Source organism: Pocillopora verrucosa, chromosome 1, assembly GCF_036669915.1.
Source record: "Pocillopora verrucosa isolate sample1 chromosome 1, ASM3666991v2, whole genome shotgun sequence".
NCBI classification, from domain to species: domain Eukaryota; kingdom Metazoa; phylum Cnidaria; class Anthozoa; order Scleractinia; family Pocilloporidae; genus Pocillopora; species Pocillopora verrucosa.
The window spans coordinates 6983410-7002723 of record NC_089312.1 but is presented as its reverse complement, the minus strand read 5'-3'; the positions used below and the strand labels follow the sequence as shown (position 1 = coordinate 7002723).

At 38.5% G+C, this 19314-nt stretch overlaps 1 pseudogene; it reads left to right on the top strand.

Moving 5' to 3' along the window:
• The first annotated feature begins 558 nt into the window (after nt 1-558).
• LOC131791510 (uncharacterized) lies at nt 559-1723 on the top strand (annotated as a pseudogene).
• Nucleotides 1724-19314: the final 17591 nt, after the last annotated feature.

The following is a 19314-nucleotide window of genomic DNA, read 5'->3' as shown; positions in this document are numbered from 1 at the left end:
GGCGCGTTATAAATAGGTTGGCTCCTCCCCTTTGTTTCAGCTCAAATGCAAAAATCATCGAATATGGCGACCAACGTTCCCACCATGAGTGAAACGGTCTGCATAGAAGACACATTTTAAGCGTTTTTTTGTGCCCATAAATTAGAAGATATTGCGTCTTGTTGACTCTCATTCCCATAATTGAGCTCATTTTGATATCAATTGGCACTAATTTATCGTTCGGCCGCTCAAAGCGCTATCTGCGGTAGACAAGACACTCGCACAGTTGTCTTTTCAAAATTCGCGCCGTGTAACTTCGGCTTATGTCCTAAGCCCCTAATACAAACTGGTTCTTCGAGCCTTCAGATTATTCCTATTGAAACTAGCGGATTCATGACTCATTCTATGGGCAATGCTCAGACTATTATTATCATTATCTGTGACAATTCTGTGATAAGACCTCTGAAGTATGGATGATTTCACAAGTAAGTGCCATTTTGAGACAGAATTTCACAACTCTAGTTCAGTTTGGGGAATAGTCTTGGCTGTCGCTACTCGAAAGATATATTTATTGGGAAATTTATTCGTTATGGCTGAGGGAAATAAGCCATCTGTACCCAAGAAAAAGCGTCCAACGGATCGAGGTCCTCAGTTCTCGTTCAACATAGAAGTTCCTCGAAATCAGGAGAGCAGACTTCTCGGCATCAAAGACCGCATAAAGATGGCCAAAGGCTCGTTGAATCTTACAAAAGTGACGACAAGCACACAGAATGCAGATTTGATGGAAGCTCTTCTGTTAGCTTTTGAGGAGAAAATTGAGAGGAAACGACTGACATCGAGCGACTGAGCTTCTCATCAACGGGAAGTCCGAACCCATCTCTTCTTTCTACACCATCCATAACTGCACGGTTTTCAATTCTTTCAGCTTTTTCCACTCCATCTTTGCGTATTTCTTTGCCTTTTGCTGATCCTTTTTCTCCAATTTCTCCTCCACGTGCAGAACGTACGTCACAAAGAATGCAAATCACTGCATCTTCAGTAGAGAACGACTCCATATATCTCTGCAGTAAAGAATCTCTGCGAACTCTGTTTTTTTTTTTCTCTAATACGCTAACGACATCATGCTGTTATTGTGGAAAACCCTTCGATTGCGAGTCACTTGTCTTCAATCGACAGAGTCGCGTAGTGTCGGTGACAGTTTCATGTGTTGGTGGAGATTCTTTCAAGTGGCTCTCCTCCCCTATCATGGAAGGATCTCCTCCAAAGTACTGTGTAAATTTGAGGTGAGCACTCTTTTATTTTTGCTCGAAATTTACAGAAATTTGTTATCTCGGTATTTTACAGTTTTTGTTTTTTGTAACTGCTCACTTCTCTGTCTCTCTTTCATAGATTGATTCATGGAGTATTGTCCTGTAGCTTGACAGAGACAGAATACACAAGTTTCTGTCGAGCAGCCAACATCGGGTCAGAGAGAGAAAAGACCTCCGACACAGGTTAGCAATGCACATGCGCAGATGCTCTGAAAATCATGTAGTCTTTCTCCTTGCAAGGAGAAGGCAGTCAGCAGAAGTTTGCAGGTTGCTAAATCATGAATGTTCTACCAAGATAGCTCAAACTGACTGAACTGTTCCTTCTTTGGTTTGTGCCTTACCAGATGCAATTCTAAAATACTTCTATTTTTAATCACTTCAACAGTCTTGAAAAAGCTCAGTTACTTGACAGTCTTGAAGAGGGTCTCCAATGAGTCGATGTTGGCTACTCAAGAACAAGTGAAGAGTAACCCTGCATATGCTGTGAATGGAGAGGTGCAAGTTGTCATTTTAATTTCATTTTGTCTTTGGCCACATACTTATACACCTGCCATACTCGGAATATATTATGTAGACTGGCACATACAAAAATATAAAATCTTATATCAGATTGTAAACCTTGAAAATATCTGTGAGTAGAGAAATGTGACCATTTTTATGTTTTGATTTCTACCATTTCTTCCTGCAGTGAGTTATGACAGATGCAAGGCATGATTCCAGTCGATCAACAGCACACACAACAGTGTCAGCCCTTTCTTTCTGGTAAGATGATTTCTACTTCATCTCTTTGTATGATATGTTGAACCTCTGGTATGTTCAACACAAGGTGTTAGCAGTTGTCAACTGGAGTAGGGCCAACGAAACTTCAGCAGTAAGCCGTGAGGTCCCTATGACAAAAGAGCTGCTGACTTATCTCTCTGAGACACAAGGGATGATAAATTTGCATCCTCAATAATATCATATCGCATATGTAATACAAGTATGGAGGTCAGAAGTATCTTTTATAATGCAGCTAAAGTAATTCTTTTTTCAGGGTTCCATGTTGCAGAGGTGGCATATGACTTTGTATTACAGCTAAAAACATGGATCTTTTCAAAAGGAATGCTTAATTCCTTTGACTCTTGGCATGGTACTCAGTACACACTTGTATTTTTTGGCTCATTTTGTCTTGGTGATTATGACTATTTCTTGAAAGTTAGCATTTTATTGGTATTAATATTTTTTTTGTTTATTTTCAGGTGCAAAGTCTGTGACTAAAGCAATGAAGGAAGTTGCCTCAGGGGCCCAGAGGGATGAGGGCTCAAAGTGGTTTTTTGAATTGTTAGACAAAGGGAAGATATCTCTCTTATGAGAGTCATCAAAAGCTATATTCTATCCACAATTACCTGCAGATGTCAAATTCCTTCTTGATATAAGATGATTATAATGTAATATAATAATTGTGAATATTTTACAGTGAAAAGTACAAGGACTCTTGTATACTTCTGCATGAAGAACAGTCCACCCAATGAAGAAGAATTTCAGGGTACACTGTTGAATGTAGTTGACCAATACCAGGTAATTTGAGTGACTGTTTATTGAGAACATAGTATTTTGTTTTCATTTCTGTAAGTACCTTTTGTTGTGTTATTCTAGTAAGATATGACATGATCATTACCTCAAAGATTGCACATATTTCTTTAATAATGGTGAAAAAGAGACATTATACTTACTATAATTATTAGTGCTGATTTATTAATCTATTTTTCTATAACTTGGTGTATTTATTACTCAGGGAAATCGTGTCAGATGCCATGCGGAGTCACGGAGCAAGCAGAATGGCTATGTGATGAGCAAAAAAATTTTAACTAAACCTGAAGTAGTAGCTGCATGCAGGGAAGCCATTATGGGCACTTCAATTTATAGGCATTCATCAGACTACATGCAGGTAATTAATTGACGCATGCTGTATGTTTATGTTTCTTTGCATGAAGAAGTTTATCTCTTCTTCCAAATTAATGATGTTGAGGTAAGGGCCATAAATGAGTTGAACAAATTCATTTTCCAGTTAAAGAAAAATCACCCATAATTTGTTGCCTTCTTCAGTGCAGGGAAACATATTGGATTGAGTCTCTCCATTCAGTGATGCTCATTTATGCTGCAAAGCGGATTCATAATGGGGATGACACATACAACATGTGCATGGAGTTAGCCATTCTTGATTGGGTAAGAAACTTATGTTGTTAATTCTGCTCAATTACTTTGGCACTTTTTGGATTCACTGCCTTCTCTTGCTCACTGACTCATTTGTCTTACAGAATGAAAATGTGAATCAAGAAGCATCGTCTCTACAGATGTACCAACATACCAGGCATCCAAACCGCTTGGCAGAGACCAGGGTGCTTACTTCAAAGACATTTAATTTCAGAGAAACTATCTGGTCTACCTTTTTTAATATAAACAAATGATGTCTCTTCTGTTTTCCATTGCACCACAGTTTCTGTGATAATTACAACTAGGAGCCCAAATGTTCAGTATTAATATGTGAGGTCAATAGGGAGGACCAATTCTAACAACTGCTGGTACCAAGCAATGAAAACATGAATATTAGGTTTGACACAAGGTATTTCCAAGAAGACTCATTCTCTGTTTCCTCCTGTTACTTTTCTTTGCACTGTATATCTTTTCCTAACCTATAGGAAAGTCACTTTAATTTGCTGTGTGGACATTGTAAAATGGACCATTAAAAAAAAAAAATTGGGTACTTGGGCTCTCTTTGAGGTGAGCATTTGTATGAGAATTTTATTATTCCCTTTTATGCCCCATGTAGGCAATACCAGGAGGGTTAGGAAACCTTGAGCTCACATTTTTTGTAACACAATTGGACATCCTTTCCCGCACTACATTAACGTGGTCCCCCAGTTCGACTTTACTAGCCTGGTAAACAAGGTCTTTCCAGAGCCCACATTTGTTCAATGCTCTCTAGTACGTCTTCTAATCTTTTCTACATCGCACGTGATTTTGAATATGTGCTTCGCGATAGCCAAGGTATTCGCGACTGTCGGTCGTTACACGTGGCGTTTGCCAACAGTAAATACACATTTCGAACTCGTCCCCTCTTGCATCAGCTATTGTGGAGACAACGTGAAATAACTGTTAGAGCGAAAGCGCAACTGAACGGTCATGAAGTCTGATATGATCGTACAACTAGTCTTCCCGCATACTTTTTATTTTGGACAATTTTTATGTACATAATTCATGTTTAATTGACACGTATGCACATGGTGTAGCATAAAATATCGCAATAAATATAACTTGTAGTTCTAAAGAAATAACTCCTTTCAAAATATTCTTAGGCAGGACAAAACATTCTTAGGCGGGACAAAACATTCTTAGGCGGGACAAAACATTCTTAGGCGGGACAAAACATTCTTAGGCAGGACAAAACATTCTTAGGCAGGACAAAACATTCTTAGGCAGGACAAAACGTTTGGTAGGTGTCACGGAAGGCTGCATTTCGGAAAATGAAGGCATCAAAAGGAAGCAGTCTTAGACATGAACTGTCGCATCATACGAAAAAAATCTGTGGTTTGCAAGTATGTTCTAACTAGTATTTCCTAGTTCGAAAAAAATCTGCAATTAGTTACTTCTGGAAAATTATTGCGTTACGCGAGTGTTTCAATCTTGGTGATACATTATCACAGTGATTGTTGGTATCGAACTGTAGTCCTAAGTTACCTTTCTAATGTATTGTTCCAAAGGTTAAAGGTCATTCAGTACTTATGTAATCATATTATACTTAGATTAAAAAAAAAAAGAAAAAGAAATCGCACCATCTGTGGAGGAAGCCCGTGCAGATGATTCATTTGGCGACATCGATGCCTGGACATTTCCAAGTGAATCGGTGGTTGGCGGCGGTTCACTCGCGCGCTCCAGAACTTCGCCTGCAATGGTCGCTCTGCTTTTATTTTTCTTCCGTTGGGTTAACAGCACTTCCCCTTGGCAGTTGCTACTACAAATATCGAACGCACCGAGCACCTATTTACAAGCTTTTCTATTCAGTAACAGTCAAACGTTTTATAAATGTTGTAACTTGAAGTCACAACTTGAATTATTATCATAACAGCCGTTCATAAACATTATTTCTACTCACAGTACTGCTGGTAGCTTGAATATAATTACTGCATTGCAATTGCGTGATTTAAGTAAAATGTTCAGTGTCTTTAAACCGACTCACAGTCCGATTCGAATAGGTTTTCGATGACTGAATCCTCAAGTTCATCAGTGATCTCAGTTGAATTGTAAACCAATTCATCTTGTGATCCATTCGAATTGTTTGTGATCCCACACTTCAGAGAGATGCAGCGATCATTTCTGATGGAATGCCTTCCTACGCTTGTGAAATATACGAACAGATCAGTTCCTCCGAAGCCTTTTTTCGTCGTCCAGTAAGTTCGTGAATTCCATCAGCCATCCACTCCTTTCGGACTCCATCTCTAAATGGTTTGTTCAAAGATACATCGAGCGGCTGGAGAAAGGAAGTTCGCGTTTGAGGGAAGTGTTCACAGTATCTGTCATGTGAGCTTCAAATGAGTCGTAAACAAGCAAGCTCTTTCTCCTCCCCAGGCCACCGATCCGTGCACTTTTACTTTCTTTGTTGCGTTTTTAACGTATGCAAATTTGGACGTGCTTGACAAACAATAGAATCCGTGTATTATACGCACCGCGATTTTGATGCTTGTTTTTATGGGAAAAAAGTGCACATTATACACGGGTAAATACGGTATTGAAGAAATACCTTGAACATTTCTTCATCTTTTCTTTTTATTCTAACGGTCATCTACATCCAGTATTTAAGAACAGACATGAAATTACGCCATGGCAATTTTAGGCGACGGCGAAGCGAATCATTTCGAATTTCAAATTTACCGCCACAAAGGTTTCGATCTGAGGAAGGTAATACAAACCTCAAAAAATTCTTCCATTGTGATGAAAACGTAGAAATTTTTACCGAGAAATGTGCCTCTGCTCAGTGCCTTGCATTGGCTGCAGCTCAGGCTGTTTTGGACTTCTGTATGCCACGACGGTTGATTGACAAATGATTCAGAGGTACCTAAGGCACCTCTCCTTTTATGGCGCGCCTTCGTGTAACGATTGAAATCGGATTTCTGGTTAATTATAAAACTGTGAATTGATAATACAGGTAAACTTTTTCAGAATGTTTTGGGATTGATGTATTACTTCGGATTGGGTGATGATATGGTCGCAATTGATGCGAGCTCAATGGATGGTAAGACAGCGAGCCTCCTGCCGGAGAAACAGCAGAAGAAGCGGATTGTGCCTGTTAGGCTAAAGTGGCAGGAAAAAGACAAAGCTTTGGCAGCTTTCCGTTCCTCCATCGCTGGTAAGAAGGACCCGAAAAAAGTTCAGGGGAGGAGTATGAAACTGATCTCTTTAAGGTTTATATCAAACCAGAAATACATGCCCAAACTGTCTACAGCACTTCACGACATCCAATAGGCGAGGCCCTAGGGCGTTAATTGTCCAGCCCTTTGGAACTGGGTGTGACCAAGGACCTAAACAAATCAATCATGGTGCAGTTAGAGACTACCTCCACATTCAACACACAACCAGATAGAATTGCTCAATCGTTGATCCCTCTAGGGCAGACGAAAAAACCTATCTCATCCACAGCAAAGCAACCTTATATGCCTATGACAACTCTTAGCTGTGGTGAAGTTTTTCTTTGCTCGAAATTGATTTCTTTCGTATTATATGTTTTATTATTTATCAAGCAAGTTGATATTTCGCTACCGCTAAAGTAGATGCGAATAATATACACAGGAAGAAATATCAAGAATCCGTAAACGGAAACGTGGAAGAAATATGTGAAAACGTTGCGGAAACACGATGCTCAACACGCGTTTCCGCTGTCGGTTTGGTGACGTTTACTCGTGTTTCTGTTGCTGCGGTCACAGCGGAACCGTGCCACTTTTTTACATGTTTCCGTCAGGTTTCAGTTGAAGGAAAACAACCAAATGTATCCGCAAGTGTAACTTCATGTTAACATGTGCGGAAACACATAGTAACGTGACGGAATCATGAATTTTTTTATATTTCCGTCGACGTCATCATACCTAAACGTTCACGGAAATACAAGGTCACGTTCCGGAAACACGTTTTTCACTTGTTTCCGTAGACGTAATCAGACAGAATGTCGAGGGAAATACTGGGTTACTTTTCGGAAACAGATTTTTGTCTTATTTCTGCTGACGAATTCAGGTCTAGAGTGGACGGAAACACTAGATTTTGTTCCAGAAACACTTTTTTTTTCTTGTTTCCTCTATATATCGGACTCTTTCAGCACTCGTTATTCGTGATCTTCCTTTTTCATTACAGGACAGGTAAATATGTTCTGATCGTGCGGTTTTATATAACCCCTACCAGACTTTTATACCGTCCGTTTGTGAAATCTATCCTCCACTATGTAAAATCACACATATACAAGAACTATATTTTCTTTACAGCTTCAATCAATTTATTTTATTTTTCTTCTTTTCTTCAATCGATCGACCGGTGACAATTTTTATTATATAAAAAGTACGTATATATTCGCTCGTCGTCCTTGTCATTTGAACATAACATACCTGAAATTCCTTACTTAACAAATGAAAATCAAGAAAAACGTACAGCTGGTATGTATGAAATGTCAAATGTTCTGAAAATGTATAGAATTAGTCGCTGCGGAAAGCCCGACGAGAGCCGTTAGTTGGGTGAGGGCGTGGTGATTCATCCTCGATCAGTCCGGTTGACAAGTTGCTTCTCAGTCAGTAGCAGAAAGTGCTTTGGCATGGAATAATCAAACTAGTTGTGCGTGCGTACAGTGATGTATCTGATGAGGTATTTTCAGGGCATTAAGCTCGTAGATTATCAAATAAAACCCCTCGTTACATCACTTGGGTAGAACATGCGCTATAATTAGTCCATTAAGCGCGCCGTATTTCACTGCATGGCCCGCTAAATTCAAAAGTTTGTTTTGATCGCCAAAATATCTCTTCAAGAAAAATTCTAACAGACTTAAGGAAAAGTACGCCGACGAGGAAAAAGATCAAAACTAAGAAGCAGATATCCCAATCTTTCGAGTCGGATTCTTCGAGCTTTTGAGTAGGACAAGCGGCAAGTAGAGAAATACGACTATCTACGACGAACATAACTCGGGTCGTAAACCAGATTATTTCATTGCAGCCGAAAGGTCGTCGAATACTTTGAAAAGACAAAATACCAGTGCAAATAGTTTATAGGGTTTTTCGAACAGCAGGTTGCTGGAAATTCTAATGTTATAAGGGATGGTACGTTTATTCTTGGGGGGGGGGAGGGCAGGGGAATTTTGGTATTTTTTCCAAAAGAAAGTGTTGGCCCTCCCTCATGTTTTAATTAAAAAACTCCTGACCTCCCCACTTTTAGGTGACTGACAAAAGTGTGACCCTCCCAGTCACTACCATATGGTATGCTCCATGCCATAGAAACCTCAGACCATTTTTCGACATTTTGCTTGTAAACGCAAAATGTTTGAATATGAATAAATCTCGATATTGAATATGTGCGCGCTGAAACAAGAAAATGCGAACGATCAGTGTGGGATCCGGGCTCAAGAAAGAATACTCCGAGAAAATTATGTGCCATGGAATAATGTATATGCAGACACCCAGTAACCTTGTAAAACTAGCACCTGCACCGAATTAAAAGAAACAAGTTGAAAAGAAAAAACTTAGTCTGTTAAAGAAAAATGGAAAATAACGTCACAAAAATCCTCACTAAAAATTCTGGAAAAGGTGTGACCCTCCCCTTGAATAGCTGAAAAAGAGGGTATGGCCCTCCCCCTTTGGTGCTCACTTTCACTGATGACCCTCCCCTCTGAGTTCGCACTCTACACAGAAACGTGTTGTGCTTTGCAGATTTCAGTAATTAATTACAGAAAACCTTGGTATACTTAAACTGTTGCTTTTGTGTAATTTTGCATTATTCTAAACTATGGGTAATAAAGGAATATTTTGAACCTTTGACCTCAAAGTCCAGTTTTTATTGGAAGCCAATAAAATGTTCTCGTGCTTAGGATTTGACGCTGGTTAATCATCACTGGCCGTTCCGCTTGCACTGAAATCTTTTCCCCTTCTATTAGAATCAAGAGATATAATAAATATCTTAATAACTTCGTTTTTCTCGGTCCGTACTGCAAGTAAAAAAAAACCTCGTTTTTCCCGCGCACTTCGCGCTTGTGCCATAAACCCGAGCGGAAAAAACTCGAACTCGATTAGTAAGAGGTATGGGTGATGGAAATTAGTACTCTCGAATCGCTTTGAAACGCGAGAAAGCCTTGATTCCCTAAATTAAAACCGATTAATACGCGGTGAATGAAGCCGATTTCAGTTCCCCAGGTATACCAACAGAATGGTTGCGACAAAGAGAGGCACTTATGATGCTTGCAAAAATGATTACCAATATCGCAACCCTGTCTAATCGGCGATTCGTTCAAGTTTTTCCATTTTCTTGGAGCAGTTAGACAAAAGCTGAGAAGGCAAAAGTGGAAAGGGTCATGACATCGAAGTGCGTCGGTCGTGTACACGAAAGACAACTATGTGCACAAGAGCAAGCAAGAATAAAACAGAGATCCTAGTATTCCTTTACCTCGTCCGTTTTGACTTTCTTTAAAGGCTGCTCTTTAGCTACATATACATGAACACCCTCTTGTTTGAACTGAGATTCCACATAACCATCGATGAATAGGCATTTATCTTAAAATGATATATAAGCGGCGAGTCCCTGCTGAATCGGTGGAGTGATACTCAAATGATTAAAAATGTCGAACAATCTAAACGGCAGCGACGCGTTCAAATTGTTGACAGCCCGAAGGATGATCTGGGAATTTGCAGTGGTCCGGTTACCCTGTGTCAGCAGCGACGGAAACATGAGTAAAGGTCATGATCCTCTCTTCGCGAGCGCGTGTTAGCCGTAACGATTCCATAATAGAATTAAAGATTTCAGCAACACTTCGGTAACTGGAATTTTGTTTTTTCGTCTATGTAAGTAAATTGTGTTCCTCTAAGATAGGAATAGAAACAGTAGAGATCTGATCTTTAATAAAATTCAGAAACGTGATTTAAAGAAATTGGTAAATCTTGTCTTTCTGGAAAATTTTTGAAGTAACGGGATTGATAACTTTAGAGATGTGATTAGTGATATTATTACCTTGGACTGGGTAAAAATATGGGCTGAATAAATAGAATTTGGATCCCCAAATTTAACCTCGTTTTGTATCATGGCTGGAGTATTTCATGGTTGTTTAAACAAAAACTTACGCTTTTTTTCGCATAAACATTGCCCGCTGATGAAACAGTGAGTTGCAATGTTTGCCCCGTGACCATCCCAGAAATCTCTGCGCAAACACAGGGATTCGATTATTGGCAACCCATTCAGTTAATCTCGAGTACTGGACATTGAAAATGTGCTGAGTAACTGCAAGTGGTGTATACCAATGAAAAGGGATGCCCGCTGACCCACAACATTGTGCGATTTGTTTAATAGTTGTCATCAGGAGAGTGCTCCACAATTTTGGTTTTGTTTTTAATTCAAAAACTCCATTCCATAATCATTCAATTCAAAACTTTAAGTGAACTCGTGACAATCGGAAGAAACCATTGAAGAAAAGCGGACGCAGTGAAAATAAATCTTCCAAGACTTGGCAATCGCAGTTTTGATAAATAAGAAATGAAACAAAGTCCAGTAAGTAGCTGATGCTCTTTAAATATTTATGAATAAATGTGAATTCAATCGTTTCAGTAAACACGTTTAATAAGTTGTAGTTGACTGATTTCGTGCAATATACACGCATTTCACACTCACACTTGCAAATGCGTGTAGTGACACGCAGTTTTCGTGTTGCACGCGTGCAGCCTTTTACCGGTATGCAATTTTAACTAATTATTAAGTCATGGAGCTAGTTAAGCACGCTAAAAAATGTCAATTTTTAAAGGATGGAATTATTTTACACCGCAATGCTTTTTGCGCTAAAAGCTCAAATATCGGTCTCCCCAGAGAAAACGCACATCAGATCACTAACGACCAAAACGAATGCATGAGAGTGAAAAAAACCAAAAAGGGCAAATTAAGAGACAAGGTAGAATGATATGCAAAGTTCTCACTCAAGATGGCTACACTAATCGTTTAATTTACACGCGTTTCACAATCAGACTTGCAAGTGCGTGTAGGACACGCAATTTCCAACTACATCCATTTTCAACTAAACATTTAGTTCTGGAGCTAGTAGAACACCCTAAACGTGTCAATTTGCGATCGTGAAGAACACGATATGCTTCACGTGACCCGCCCTTGAAATGAGTCGTTTTACCTCATGGTTTTAAAAGCTAGGCATATTTTACGTAAGCTGCATTCAATTCTTCTGCATTAAGCGCCTTTTTGTCTAAATGGCTGGAAGAACACAATATAAATCAAGTCATCCACGCTTAAAATGGGCTGTTTTGCTTCAGGGCCTTAAGAACGAGGCATATTTTCTGTATACTGTGCTTCATATTTCTGTTTAAAGCGTATTTTTGCTTTAAGGCTTAAGGAATGAGATTTGAAGTTATCCGCGCTTGAAAAACGAGGTATCTTTCAAGTCATTCGTGTTTGATATGGGCTGTTCCGCTCCATGGCCTTAAAAAAGAGGCATATTTCGCCATATACCACTGTTGCTGCATTTGCCTACGTAAAGCGCCGTAAGTCGCTGTTACTCAATCGCACTTGATATGCGCTGTTCCACTTTATAGCATAAAAAACGAGGCATTTCCTAGGTACACTGCATTTGACTGTTTTTAAGCAAAAAAGCGAGGTTCTTTTCCGTTGTCCGCGCTTAAAATGAGCTCTTTAGCTTCATGGCTTAAAGAACGGGCCATATTTCATGGATACCGCATTTGTAAGGGTGAAGCGCTGTTTTGCTTTGAGGTTGAAAAACAAGGTATATATTCAAGTCATTCGCGCTTGAAACGAGCTGTTTCGCTTCATGGCTTTAAAAACGAGGCATATTTCGTTTATACTGCACTTGTCTGAGGTTACGTTTACCACAAGACTAGTGATTCCGATGGACATAGGTGGACACCGTTGGGTTCCCATGGACCCCATCAGATTCCATTCGAAAAATGGGTATCGGCGGATACCATCGGACAACATTTGTGCCCTCTTTGATTTTCATCTGACTTCCGGTACTCTTTCGCGCCAAACGTATCTTACATCCATTGGGAGGTGTTACGAATAGAATTTTTCCTATTCCATCGGAAAAAATACATTTCCCATGGGTGTTTATTGGAAATGTATGGCAAAAAGTCGATATCTACCTTACCTAACAGAGAGTTAGGTAAATGTAATGAGATAAGGTACAATCGAGATCTGATCTCTGGTGAAGTTTAGAGACGTGAATTAAAGATAATAGACAAATCACGGACTCCTCGACAACTTTTAAAGTAATAGGGGTGATAACTTTGGAGATGCGATTCTTGATGTTACTACCCTGGACTGGCTAAAAATATGTTCGGATAAATTGAATTCAGATCTTTACAGCTTAACTCGTGTTGTATTATGGGTGGGATGGAATCAACATTAGCTGCTTACAAAATATAACAATAAGTGTTGTGTAAAACACAATTATTATAGTAATTAATAGTATCGATAGTATCAAATATGAACCTACAAATGTTTTACTTACAGGTGAGTCAACTTGGTGTTGTTAGCGAAGGCTCCAGGCGGTAGATTTTCTATTTGGTTCCGAGACAAGCTACTACAAAGATTAGGCATATAAATAAAACGTGATTTAATAGTTACAGCAGGTTAAAGAACTGGATAGAATTCAAATCCAAATAAGAAGAAAACAAGGATCATTTAAATGAATATTTAATGTTTTTTTTGCTGTTTTTGTCCTTGTTGTCCTTATTGTTGTTGTTTTTTTTTATCTACAGAGGCGAGGGGATCATATTATGATTTTTTCCGTCCATCGTTATCCAGTTTGGGTTGTTTAGACGTTTCTTTAATGCTCTTTTAAATACAAGTGCCTTTATATGTCGATTACTTGATATTGTTAATAACACAATGTTTCCAATTACATTTGTCTTTATCTCTAACTTGAGTTGTTATATGATGTAACATTGCGATCGTTTTGTTTATTACGCCACCTGCTATGCTAACTGCTTAGAGTTCTAGAAACTGTGATATTCATTATTCATGTAAGAACATGTGTTTTAGTAAAATCCTGGAATAGTTAACGTAAAGTTAATAGGTTACAGGGTTTGCAGGTTGAATAATTCAGCAAACAAATTATTAGACAACTGGTTTTTGCGCTAAACGCTCAAATATCGGTCTACCCTGAGAAAACGCACATCACATCACTAACGACTAAAACGAATGCATGCGAGTGAAACAAACCAAAAAAGGGACAAATTTGGAGACAAGATAGAATGATATGTAAAGTTCTCACTCAACTTCGCTACACTAATGGTTTAATTCACACGCTTCTCACAGTCAGACTTGCAACTGCGTGTAGGACACGCAGTTTGCGTGTTGCGCGCATGTAGTCTTTCATCTGCATGCATTTTCAACTATTTATTTAATCATGGAGCTAGTAGAGCACGCTGAACGTGTCATTCTTTGATCGTGTTTTATTCGAATATCGAATTACCATAAAATATAAACCAGATTTACAAGAGGTGACTACTAACTCTTTTTTAAACCAAGCTGTTTATTTTATTTTTTTAGTTTAAAGGCTAGAATTATTTTACACCGCAAGTTAATACTTTTCGTGATAAAAGCTAAAAATCGGTCTGTCTCTGCAAAGAAAACGCACATCACCAGAGACGAGGTGGCATGAGGCGCAAAGTTCTTACTCGAGATATGACTACCTCAATCGGCTTTTCATTATTAAAAGTTCTAAAGGATACGTATAGTTATCGTACAGTACGTTAAAGACATCTCTGATCTCTCACTTTTTTACTTCATTAGTTTTCAAAATAACCAAGCGACTTTGGCGGGTAAAAAGTAAAACTGAGAACGCAGATCACAGTTCCATAGGGCAATTTTATCAACATGGGCTTTTCTTTCCTCAGCGTTTTCACAAGAAACGGTTGTGAATATATGAAAGTCATATATTTGAACTGCGATTAAAGACGTGAATGAAAGCGATCTCAGCAGTAATGAACACTACTTAAGTAGTAGTGAAAAGAAGGCCTGAAAAAAATTCAGGCCTGTACGGAATTTGAACCCATGACTTCTGCGATACCGGTGCAGTGCTCTACCACCTGAGCTAACAAGCCAACTGGGAGCCGGTCAATGTGTTGGTCCCAAATAAACCCGTGAAGTGGCGAATAAACGGTTGTGAATATATGGAAGTCATATATTTGGCTTGTTAGCTCAGTTGGTAGAACACTGCACCGGTATCGCAGAGGTCATGGGTTCAAATCCCGTACAGGCCTGAGTTTTTTTCAGGCCTTCTTTTCACTACTACTTAAGTAGTGTTCATTACTGCGAAGATCGCTTTCATTCACGTTTTCACAATGTTCACGCAACGCTGTAGTTGATTTCTACAAATTTTGAAATCAAATCCTACTCAAGATGCTGGCTTACATTTTTTGGTCGTTTTCAAAATCTCGAAATCTGAATTCTGACCTTTACCCTCGGAAATCAACAGGCTCTAATGAGAAAGATTTGAGGGCGTATCTTAACCCAAATTTTTCCAATACTTTTTATGAGCATTCTAAACAACACAATTACACGTCGTTCATTTCACCATTTTTTGTTGTTGTTTTTTTACTTTTGTTTTTTTTTTTAATTTGGTTGGATAAACTAAACTGGGAAGGAGTCTTAATAATATTAAGAATTATTGTGTATACCAAACCGAAAAAAATGTAGCAAATAGGTAAACTCAAACAATTTTCAATACAACTAAAGTGTTGAAAAAACAAAATAAAAAATAAAAGCAAAATTGTTTCTAGATTCTTCTACTCCTCCCAAGTTGGAGCGAGGTAAGTCAAGGAACGAGCCTTTTTCTCCTTTTTTTCTGGACTGTTCTGTAATTGCTAAAAATTTCAGCTCACTTGCGTTTGTCATGGCCCCATTTGATTTACCTCTTTGCGAAGAGCATAAGTTTTCACCAAGAAAAGATGAATCTTCCAAAATTTACCTTACTCATAACGTGTGGCTTTGTAGCTCAGTTTGCAGCATCGCTCAATTAGTATCTCGAATCCCGTCCGAGCCTGAATTTTTTTCAGTCAACTTAGTCAATTGGTAAAATTGCAGCTCACCTGCGAGGATCATGTCTTTATTTGATTTTAATCCGCAAGTCAAAAGAAACTCATTTCATCACAAATACATATCGAAAAGTCGCGCAGTAAAATGAGCCTTCGTTTCGACAATAAAATGTTTCTAAATGTTTTGTTATACGCACTTAAAAAAACATTTGAAGGACAATGACCAGAATATAACTGAAGCAAATATTCAGGGGCTATGGAGCATCCTATAAAAGTAAATAGGCATAAGGGCGGAAGAGTTGACATTTACTTCCGTAGCTCAGTTGGTAGTACTATTCTGGGAGGCCTGGGTTCAAATCCCGTCTGAGCCTGAATTTTTCTTATACTTCCTTTTCTGCAATTGGTAAAATTGCAGCTTACCTGCAAGGATCATGTCTTTCTTTAATTTTACATCGGCAGCTCCAAAAAATTAATTTTTTACAAATACACAGCTTAAACTTGCACAAAGAAGAGAACCTTTGTTTTGACAATATACTGTTTGTAAATGATTGAAATGTAATAAACAAAATATCCCCTGTTTGGCCTAACCATGTGTTCTCCAAGTGGAAGGGGAGAGTTGGGAATGTTGATTTTGAGCCGTCATTGTACGAAAAAAAGTCTGAATTGATTGTTTTTTTCCTAATAATTGCTTACGTTAGGGGAAAGGCTCCATAAAAGGTGAATTTAAATGGAATCAGTAACGATTGAAATTGGATTTTCAATGCAGCCGATCGCTTGGGCCAGTGGGCAATTAAAATTTGGAACCGAGTTTTGGTAAATACGCGATGTGATTTGTTCGATTTTGATCTGAATATTACGAACTAACAATATGTTCTTAAAGTGGGAGGGAGGAAGTGGGAAGGAGGAGGTTGGAATTTGTTGATTTTGCTATTCTTGTTAACTTCAAATTTCTTTTCGACTGGCTGAGTTTTGAACTCTCCATCTTTCGGTAAATTGCGTCTCTCTGAACCCTTTTTGAAGCTAGTGGGATTAACAAAATTTTAATAGAAACTGAATCCCACTCCCACTAATAACAACGGCGATGGGATTTCTATTAAAATTTGAAACGGGGTCTTGGCAAATATGCCAGTTGGGATATAGGATTTGGATCCTGCCATTATGAGCTGTAAACTGGCCCCTCTGCAACGCATGGACTTAACGGCAATTTAAATTTGAAACCAAGATTTAGTAAGTACATGAGCTGAGATATTGGATTAGAGTCCCAACATTACAAATTGCTATAGTTTACACGTGTGACTGAGTCTGTATAAGCTTCTTAAAAATAAGTCTCATGGGATAAGCAATAAATGTTGTTTACTTACAGTTCAATCAACTTGGTGTTGTAGCTGAAGACTCCACGTGGTAGCTCTGCTATCTGATTGTCATGTAAGGTCCTACGTAAACGATATTAAGAAAGACAATAAAGCAAATTAAACATCTCATGAAGTTTTAAGACTTACAGAGTTTGCAAAGTACATCTGTAGGAATAGAAATTAACTCTTAACTTCTTTCCAGACTCCTCTTCTATTGAGGGAGACCCTTGGAATTTCGGCCAAATCCCTCGAGACCTTAGTTACCGGTCATCATTTATCGCTTAAGTGGCCGGAAGAGAAGAGTCAGAGGATTTGGTTTAAAATTGCAGCTCGCCTGCGAGAGTGGTGCCTCTCTTTAAATTTAGATCGGCAGCTCCAAAGAAATTAATTTTTTTTTAAAAAATACACAGCCTAAACTTGCGCAAAGAAGAGAACCTTAGTTTTGACATAATACTGTTTGTAGATGATTCAAGTTTAATAAACAAAATATCTCTTTTTGACCTAACAGTGCGTTCTCAAAGTGGGAGGGGGGAGGCGGGAATGTTGATTTTGAGTATTCATTGTATGCCAAGTTTTGGCTCATTTTGTCTTGGTGATTATGACTATTTCTTGAAAGTTAGCATTTTATTGGTATCAATATTTTTTTTATTATTTTCAGCTGCAAGGTCTGTGACTGAAGCAATGAAGGAAGTTGCCTCAGGGGCCCAGAGGGATGAGGGCTCAAAGTGGTTTTTTGAATTGTTCGACAAAGGTAAGATATCTCTCTTATGAGAGTCATCAAAAGCTATATTCTCTCCACAATAATCTGCAGATGTCAAATTCCTTCTTGATATAAGATGAATACAATGGAATATAATAATTGTGAATATTTTACAGTGAAAAGTACAAGGACTCTTGTGTACTTCTGCATGAAGAACAGTCCACCCAATGAAGAAGAATTTCAGGGTACACTATTGAATGTAGTTGACCATTACCAGGTAATTTGAGTGACTGTTTATTGAGAACATAGTATTTTGTTTTCATTTCTGTAAGTACCTTTTGTTGTGTTATTCTAGTAAGATATGACATGATCATTACCTCAAAGATTGCACATATTTCTTTAATAATGGTGAACAAGAGACATTATACTTACTATAATTATTACTACTGATTTATTAATCTATTTTTCTATAACTTGGTGTATTTATTACTCAGGGAAATCATATCAGATGCCATGCAGAGACACGGTGCAAGCAGAATGGCCATGTGATGAGCAAAAAACTTTTAACTAAACCTGATGTAGTAGCTGCATGCAGGGAAGCCATTATGGGCACTTCAATTTATAGGCATGCATCGGACTACATGCAGGTAACTAATTGACACATGCTGTATGTTTATGTTTCTTTGCATGAAGAAGTTTATCTCTTCTTATTAATGATGTTGAGGCAAGGGCTATAAATTAGTTGAACAAATTCATTTTCCAGTTAAAGAAAAATCACCCATAGTTTGTTCCCTTCTTCAGTGCAGGGAAAGATATTGGATTGAGTCTCTCCATTCAGTGATGCTCATTTATGCTGCAAAGCGGATTCATTATGGGGATGACACATAAGACATGTGCATGGAGTTAGCCATTCTTGATTGGGTAAGAAACTTATGTTGTTAATTCTGCACAATTACTTTGGCACTTTTTGGATTCACTGTCTTCTCTTGCTCATTGACTCATTTGTCGTACAGAATAAAAATGTGAATCGAGAAGCATCGTCTCTCTAGATGTACCAACATGCCAGGCATCCAAACCGCTTGGCAGAGACCAGGGTGCTTACTTCAAAGACATTTGATTTCAGAGAAACTATCTGGTCTACCTTTTTTAATATAAACAGATGATGTCTCTTCTGTTTTCCATTGCACCACAGTTTCTGTGATAATTACAACTAGGAGCCCAAATGTTCAGTATTAATATGTGAGGTCAATAGGGAGGACCAATTCTAACAACTGCTGGTACCAAGCAATGAAAACATGAATATTAGGTTTGACACAAGGTATTTCCAAGCAGACTCATTCTCTGTTTCCTCCTATTACTTTTCTTTGCACTGTATATCTTTTCCTAACTTATAGGAAAGTCACTATAATTTGCTGTGTGGACATTGTAAAATGGACCATTAAAAAATGGGTACTTGGGCTCTCTTTGAGGTGGGCATTTGTATGAGAATTTTATTCCATTTTATGCCCCATATAGGCAATACCAGGAGGGTTAGGAAACCTTGACCTCACATCTTTTATAACACAATTGGGCATCCTATCCCGCACTGCATTAACGTGGTCCCCCAGTTCGCCTTTTCTAGCCTTGTAAACAGGGTCTTTCCAGAGCCCACATTTGTTCAATGCTCTCCAGTACGTCTTCTAATCTTTTCTACGTCGCACGTGATTTTG